We start from the raw sequence: 9,205 nt of genomic DNA, 5'->3' as shown, positions 1-9,205 counted from the left end.
AAATTTCCATGAATAATTCTATCGTTGGTTTTAAATATAAGAGCATCAAAAATTGTATTGAGTGATGACGAAAATTCAGGAGGAAAACATGGTATTTGAACGTACACCCCAGCCATTTTGTTATATCCTGCATGACTACCAAGAGCATTACCAGTTTCATAATCATTATAATAAACGAATAAAGGTAGTACTTGATTAGAATGAAAATTACTTGTTATTGATTTCCATAAATTACTTTGAATAAAACTACTGATTACTGATGTTTCATTGTCTAATTTTTTTTTGTACTTCATGACTGTATCAAAAACTCCTGGTTTTTCAAAAAAAGTTTTAAAAATTTTATTAAGTGGAAAAAAATATCCTTTTGAAACATTATTTGATGAAAAAGTACCATCATGAGAACGTTTTAAGGCTTGATGATTCTTACCAATATGGTATTCAACTGGTTGAATATATTCTTTTTGGTTTTGTATTATTTTAATACGTTTATAATCAGAATTAAATTCAACAAAACTAGTAGTAAATACATGAAATAAACTACGAACATTTTGTTTGACATCTTCAATAGTCGATGTTTTTTTTGAATTATTTGTAACTTCATCGGTAATAATATTTTCTCCTAATTTTACAACACTCTCGATAATATTAAAACAAGCCTGAATATCATTTCTTGTTAAATTTAAATAATAAAGTTCTAAACTCACTTCGCAAAGTTTGTCATGTAATGCTTTTTGTAATTTTAGCATTGTTAAAATGTAATAAAATCAATCAAGTAAAATATAAAAATAAAAAAAAAAATAGTAATAAAATTTCACTCAACTACTCAAGCCAAAGAATTGTTTAAAAGATTTAAAATATTACTAATTGCTGGTGATAATGGAGTATCACTACTAACACGTATCTCGTAAAATTTTTCTTGTATTATTCTCCAAATATTGCATGCAACTTTCGGGTAATCTAATTGAAGACTAAAAAAGCTTTTAAAAACTGTGTCAATTGCTCGCAATGTTGATGGTACTTCATATTGAATTCCATTAATAAAAACAAAAGATTTGACAATGTTTTCCAAGCTGTGTCCAACAACGATTATTATTGGTTGTGCTGATAAACCATATTTGTTTAAATAATTTGCTCTAATATCAATTTTCTCTTTTAAATCGTTTGTTTCATTCTAGAATAAAAACAAAAAAAAAAATGATAAATATTTTTCTATTACAAAAAAAAAAAAAATTATTGCCATTAATAATAATAATTAATAATTAATAATAATACCTTGACATGCAAAATAAAATTTCGAACGATGTCTTTTCTTTCAGGACGCAAACTATTTTCTTTACTCAAACGAACAACTGGAACTGGACATAATGTTGTCAATAATAAAAATATTATTGTAACTCTGGAATCTGAAAATTTTACGTATACATTTAAACAAAATGTGATGCATTATCAAGACAATTTACAAAGAATAAATTTAAAGATAATACCTTTAGATGAATTAGAATTTAATGTATTTAATAGTTCTTTAACTTCATTCGTTTTTTTTTTTATTCGAGAATAATAACTCAAAATTTGTTTTTCAAATAACGTATATTTTTCACTAAGCAATGATGCCTTGTCTGGATAAATGGCTTCAAAATCAATGTTTATCTGTAATTTAATTATAAACATTAATAAAAAAATTGTTTTTATCTAAACGAGATGAAAAAAAAATTAAACATACCAAGTCTACTCCCAAATTTTTATGTGCCAGTGCAGGATACTGTGAATAATAGTCGAAAGTTTCCAATCTTTGATTTGTCACTAATTCTTTTATTCTTACTCTTGATGTAACTGTCCAATAATGTTTCACAACTTCTGGAGGATCAATAGAAGTATGAAGTAATTCTAATTTTTCTTTGCAATCATCATCAGGCTCTGTAAAAAAGAATCAAAATTTTTTATATGAATTTATCAATTTATCATTATCATCAAATTTAAAAATAAATATTCTTCGTTAAGACAAAATACAATTGGTAAACTAAACCTTCTGAAACATCATCTAGTCGTCCTAATCGTACTACTCCAGTGTTATTAACAGATTTTGATTTTGCTCCTTTTTTTTTATATGTCACACCACATTCAATGGCAATTCCACGGTACTGTTGATATATCTCAACAAACTTTCCTTTAGCACCAACTTTTTTTGAATTCGCTGTTGCAGGTGTGTATGGAATATAATAAGTTTGTTCACTTTCAGTTGGAAAAAGTTCTTTTATCATTCCAGTCAATTCTATAAATCGTTTTGGAGTTATTCTAAAATAAAGGCAATAAACAAAATATGTATATGAAATAAATATATAAATTTAAAAATTAAAAGTATATAAAGATAAATTCATCGAAGTATAAATATATGGTATACTATAAAAATTGTTATTACTATTGATTGACAATTAAGTTTTAGAATTTTAAAAATGGTAATAATTGTCTTACAACAAATCAGGATAAGCTCTGATTTCAATGTCTAAAATTTTTTCACACAAAAACCTCTGATGCCTTCCAGTTAACATTCGATTTTTTATATAATAAAGTAAAATGCATCGACCTATGAAAGAGTCATTCAATGTTGACAGTAAATTAGATATTGGTAATTGATATTCAGTTTGCTCCAAGTTTACATTTTCAAGAAGGAATTTTTCAATTACTGAGAGTGAAGTCGATTCCAGTTGGTCATGTGAGGTAGCTAGATCTTCTACTACTATATTTTCTTGAAAACAAATGATTTTAATTATTATTATTATTAAATATAATAATAAATAATTCTAATTTTTAATTCGAGAAAATCACTAATTTATATTTTTCACCTTCATCAGACAAAACCGAATAAATTGTCTCTGACTGTTGTATCACACTGTGTTGAGTATCGAAAGTAACCTGTTAAGATACCAACCATAAACATTAAATGTAAAATAATTGAAATAATTGAAATACTGATACGATAAATATTTAGAAAACAAATACAAATTGATCTTTATTTTTATCTTGAAACTCTTCTTTCCATTTTCTTTTGAATATAGCTAATGGCCCTGTCTTTCGTATCAGTTGATGCATCAGCTGATCATCAAGAGCCTTGAAAGATTCTTCATCGATTTGCTCTTCTGTAATTTTTATCATTTTATAAAACAACTATATTTTAAATTATATAACATTGAATGAACTTTGAATCTGGGATTAAAAAAAAAATTGATACAGGTACATTTTAATTTCAACAGAAAAAAAAAAAAAATATATATAACAATCTATTACACTCATTTAAAATTATATATTTTAAAAATGGATTGTTTTTATTGTTTTTACCATATATTTGTTGAAACACAATTACCATTTTTAATAACAATTAATTAAAAAAAACATATTTATCATTTATAGACAAAAAAAGAGGTTATGTTGTCAATCATATTTATAAAATTATAACAAACATTGATATAAAAAAATACTTACGTTCAAAAACACTTTGAAATTGCTTAAGACCCCACTCAATTAATTTATTTTTAACATAGGTATCCATTTAGAAGAACAAATTAACAATTAAAATTATAAAACAATATTTATTTAAAATTTTTATCACTTGTTAATTCATGATAGAGTGAGATAGCGAGAGAAAAAATAGAGAGCACTTGTACTTGCGCATGCGTGCCGAAACGCAAAATCTGCTCAACGAATATGTTGGTACAGAACTTATAAATTAAAGGAGCAACTGTTACGGAGCAGTTGGACTGTTGGATTAATGGGACGGCTCCTATAATCCAATGGTCTATCAATACCGGAGCAGTGCTCGGTTAATCCAAAGGCGCAGTTTTTGCAGTGCAGCCTGAAATATATATAAAATCAATACAAATTATAATGGAAATAAATTTAATTTTAATTTAGTAGCTATCTCTTCAATATTTGAATCAAAAAAAAAAGACCTGGTAACATTTGTTGGGTCATGTGGCCAGCGTTACCTGTTGAAAATTGAAAATTTTCAATACTCCGGCTAGGGCCATTGTTATTTTTATTGCTTAGACATATTTTAACCGTTAATTAACGAACACATTATTCATATTTAAAAGAAAGGCAATAGAGTTTTTCAAAGCTTTTTTTGGAGCCTTATAAACATTTTATTTCAACTCTATGATGACATTTTTTGATCCGTTTTTGGCAAAACTTGATGGCAAATACATTGGCAATGGAAATATTGTCATATATAATTTCATTTCCAGAATTAATGCAAGTAATTTTAGATTTGTTTTTTTTTATGTTATTGATAAATCCCCAGAATACCTTTGGATTTGTGTGAAGGCTGCTCTCAATATTTTTATTAAAGTAAGTGAAGTCACTCTTAACTTTTATTTTAATTGTACGAGTGATGGCCTTAATTCTATCCAAATTAATATTTGATTTATTTTTCTTATATAATTTTTTAAATTTACGTTTAATGTTAATTAATTTAATTAATTCAATGGAGAACCATTTAGGAAAATCTCTTATCCTACTATTTACACCTGTTTTAGGCTTTATACTAAATTGATTACAGTGAATTATTTTGAATACTTCAGTATAGAAGATATCCAGCATATTATCAACGGAAGTATCACTATTAACAGGGAAAGATTGAAATAAATTATCCCAGTTCAATCCTCGAAGTTGAGCCTTAAAATCAATTATCTTATTAATATCTATTTTTATACTACTAGAATAATCAGTATGTGTGTTATTCTTCCTGTTGGAATCAAATGTTAAACATTGTTTATAATTTGTAATATGCAAAACAAGTGGAGGGTGACATGCATCAACTGCTACCATTGGATCTACTACATCTACATGATAATCAGAAGGATTGTCACTAATTGTATTGTTGATAAATATTAAATCGAGAATATTCCCGCAGTGATTTGGTATCAAATTAACCTGTTTCAAGTTCAAAGTAGACATGAGATTAATCATGGCCAATATTGCTTTTGTATGATGCTTATTACAGTTAGTATTATCCATTAGTGTTGGTGTGTTAAAATCCCCAAGTACAATCAAATTTCCCTTCAGCTTAGATAAAAATACTTGAAGAATATTTAAATAATTAATTAACATTTTACTGTTGTTGTTAATTATATCAGGAGGGATATAGATTGTAAATAATTTATAGTTTATGTTGTGGTATGAAAAATATACCCCTAGAGTATCAATCTCATCAAATACAACCAGATCCAATGGTAGGTTAACAGTGTGATATCTGTCAAAGTCACAAGTTTTTAGTGCACATAAAACACCACCTCTACGTGTTTTGGTTTTACTCTTCCTATCTTCTCTAAATACAGTAAAAATATCAGTGTTAAAGAGGTGGCCTGATGCAACATCATCACTAAGCCACGTCTCAGTGATTGTTATGACATTATAGTTACAACAAGAAGAGTTCAACAAAATCTCTTGAGACTTATTTTTTAAACTTCTAGTGTTCTGATAATACAGCTGAAGTGGAATATGAGAGTATTTAGGTTTACTATTTACATTGACACATTTTGATACCTGATTATGTACATTTTTACCAGCAGATCCAGTATTGTCACTTGACAAGGCTGTATGATAGCTGTTACAAATAAAAGTAGCAGATGATGAAGAAAAATTAGTGATGGTGGAAGCAGCTAGTTGTGTTTCTGCTGATCAGATGTTATAATCTTGAATTGACCATTCACGAACTTTATCTTCTGATTGGGTACCGGAGATTGTTCTATTTCCAGTCTCAATTGTTGACGTTGACGAGTTTGAGCAGGTGTGAAGTCGTTTGTTATGAAGATGTGATTCATCCAACCTGTTAGTTTTTGATTTTTTTTGGCTTCTACGAATCTCTGCATAAATAATTCACGATTAATGATATTGTTGAAACGTAACTTAATCATTCTTGGTTTGGAGGATATATGAGAGAAAGGATGTATGCGAGAGAAGGTAAAATTAACTGGACCAGTTGGCAGAGTGTTATCCACTGTTAATTTATTAATTAAATCGTTAATCTTACCTCGGTCAACATCCTTTCTCTCCATGTCATTCAGGTTGTCACCAGACGCCTCAGGTAGGCCAAATATCATGACATTGGACATTCTATTAATGACATCCGTACAATTATTATTCTCATTTTGCATTGCTTGAATTTGAGTTGAATGATTATCATTTGACTCTTGAATTTTAGTAACATTGCGTGATAAGTTGTCAATTTGCTTAGTGACATCGTTTACTTTAGTGTCAAATTGTTTAAGTTTGTTTTTGACCTCAGATGTTAGTGATTCCATTTTACTGACAATACCATCTATTTTGTTGTCAATATTCATGTTAAGGTAATCTATTTTTTTGTCAATGCTGTTGTTTTATTGCTCGAACATAGTTTTAATTAATTCCAGTACACCTGGTTCATCTGTAGTTGAATTTTTTTTGGGTCTCCCCAATTTGACAGCAGGTTTAGATGCTTCTTGACTCATTTTGATCAGATCATCAACAGTTGTGTTATTGTGTATAATAGTATCTTTCGATACTGATTTGACTTATACGTTTGGATCACCAAGTGATGTACTACGTCTGACAGGTGATCTGAGCATTGAGTAAATATTGCATCAGTTGGTGTTATGAAAAATAAAAACTCAGAAACAACAACAACAGTAATCAAAACAACATAGGCAACACCCTCTGTGTGCCAAATAGTAAATAAAATTGTTTGTCAATAATGCCACTTTCTACTTTATCAACTTGAGTTGCGTGATGTCAGAGATTTGCACCAGGTCCCGGGGCAAATTGTACCATGGGATTATGCTGATTTTTAGGTTGTTAATTTTTAGGTTATATTGAATCCCAAAAATTAATGAAACTTGAAACACATTTATATAATATGCGTTGCACTAATAATAAAAGATGATATTATGAAATAGTATCAGCAACAAGTTGAGCAAAACACTTTATAATGGAAAGTCACTGTTCAGTATATTTATTCTACCATGAGTATAATTATTATTATTGTTATTATTTTTTTGCCAATGGTATTTCAATTAAATTGAAAGAAAAACACATTTAGATCACTAATAATGTAATAATTATTAATCACTATGTTAGTGGCACTTCAGATATATGTAAATTAAGATATATAAATTAAAAATATCAAATATAATATGATTCTTTACATATTTACGGTGAGCTGTAAATTAGTTGAACCTTACACGTCGGCCATCTTGCTTTTATTTTTATTTTTTTTTTGTGATTTATTTGATAATTTCTCTTAGATTTCCATTCGCATATTAAGAGGGGGTAACATAATTGAAATCATATTTTTTTTTATATATTTAGTGGTTTTTCTTCCATATTTTTCCATATTTATCATATTTTACTGATGTTTCCCCGATATTTTCCCATTTCATCGTGTTTAGATTAATTAAGGGACTTTCGTGGGATCTACTATGGTTAGAGGGGGGGGGGAGAACTTAATCGATATTTTCCTATATTCATCGTTTTTTTCTTTATATTCACTTCATATTTTTCTTTGATATTTTCCTATTTTTTTCTACATTTTCCTTTACATTTACTGATATTTTTGCCATATATATCGTATTTTTCTTTGAATTCAGTGATTTTTCTTTCATATTTACAGATAATTTCCATATTGATCGTATTTTTCTTTATATTCAGTAAGTTTTCCTTGATATTTGATGATATTTTCTTGATATTTTTTCATCATTATCGGACTTTTCTTTATATTCAGCGATTTTTTCTTTATATTTAGTAATTTTTACTTTATATTTACTGATATTTTCCCATATTTATCGTTTTTTCTTCATATTCCCTGATTTTTCTTTGATATTTTCCTATTTTTGTCTACATTTCCCTTCATATTTACTGATGTTTTCCCATATGTATCGTATTTTTCTTCATATTCCGTGATTTTTCCTACATATTTACTGGTATTTCCCATATTTATCTTATTTTTCTTTGTATTCAGTAAGTTTTCATTGATATTTACTAATATTTCCCTGATATTTTCTCATAATTATCGGATTTTTCTTTATATTCAGCCCTTTTTTCTTTATATTTACTGATATTTTTCTATATTCATCGGTTTTTCTTTATATTCAGCGACTTTTTCTTCATATTTACTGATACTTTTCCATATGTATCGTATTTTTCTTTATATTCAGTAATTTTTTATAAATATTTATAAATATTTATCGTATTTAGATTAAGGGACTTAGAAAATTTTGGGGGGGGGGGGGTCCAGATGAAAAGCGAAAACAATAGGAAATTAAAATTCCCTAAAAAAAAAAAAACATTTTTTCAAAAAATAAATTGACGCATAGAAGGACGTCGGAGTTAATTTGATGAAACTTAGAAAAAGTAAGAAGCCCTGTGGTCTAGTGGTCAAGGCGTTTGCCCGGAAAGCAAAAGACCCGGGTTCGATTCCCGGCGGGGGAACTTCGTTATTTTTTCTAAGTTTCTGTTTTTTTTTAATCTATATATATTATTTATATATAATAATAATAACTAAAATTCAAAGCAATAAAAAAAAAAAAAAAAAAAAAAAAAAAAAATTGAAAAAAACCAGAAACTTAGAAAAAATAACGAAGTTCCCCGCCGGGAATCGAACCCGGGTCTTTTGCTTTCCGGGCAAACGCCTTGACCACTAGACCACGAGGCTTCTTATTTTTTCTAAGTTTCATCAAGTTACCTCCGACGTCCTTCTATGCGTCAATTCATTTTTTTGAAAAAAAAAACATTTTTTTTTTTTTCCTGAAAAAGTATGCATCATAGAACAAAACATTTTTTGAAAATCACTAGACCTTTCGAAGGAGCTACTTTCGAGCCTAATACAAAGTCTCTATGATGATAATAACTCCAAATATGGCGTCCGAAAAAACCGAAAAATGGCGCCAACAATAACTTGTAAAAAAATTAAGATAGAGAATTCGTTTTAGGCTCGAAAATTGCGTCTACAAAAACTCTATCGCCCGCATCATGAACTTTTTCCTCCATAAGCAATAGTTTTTAAAGCGAAAAAAAAAAACCTTGAAATTTAAAAAAAAAAAACGACAAAATAAAAGCTCATCGACTAACCAACCAGCAAGAAAAAAAAACGAAAAAAATCTTGAGATATCAGAAGCCCAAGCAAAATTGGACGAAAAACCGTAATCATGAAAACTAAACCTTATAAAAAATGTGCTTC

The 9,205-nt window shown here is 28.1% G+C and overlaps 1 non-coding gene across 1 annotated transcript; it reads right to left on the bottom strand.

The window, feature by feature from the left end:
* Positions 1-8,606: 8,606 nt before the first annotated feature.
* Trnas-gga lies at positions 8,607-8,680 on the bottom strand. Its single transcript has one exon. It is a non-coding gene; the product is annotated as a tRNA-Ser (tRNA).
* Positions 8,681-9,205: the final 525 nt, after the last annotated feature.

This window comes from Aphidius gifuensis, linkage group LG3, assembly GCF_014905175.1.
Source record: "Aphidius gifuensis isolate YNYX2018 linkage group LG3, ASM1490517v1, whole genome shotgun sequence".
NCBI lineage: Eukaryota > Metazoa > Arthropoda > Insecta > Hymenoptera > Braconidae > Aphidius > Aphidius gifuensis.
This window is presented reverse-complemented; position numbering and strand designations above follow the sequence as displayed.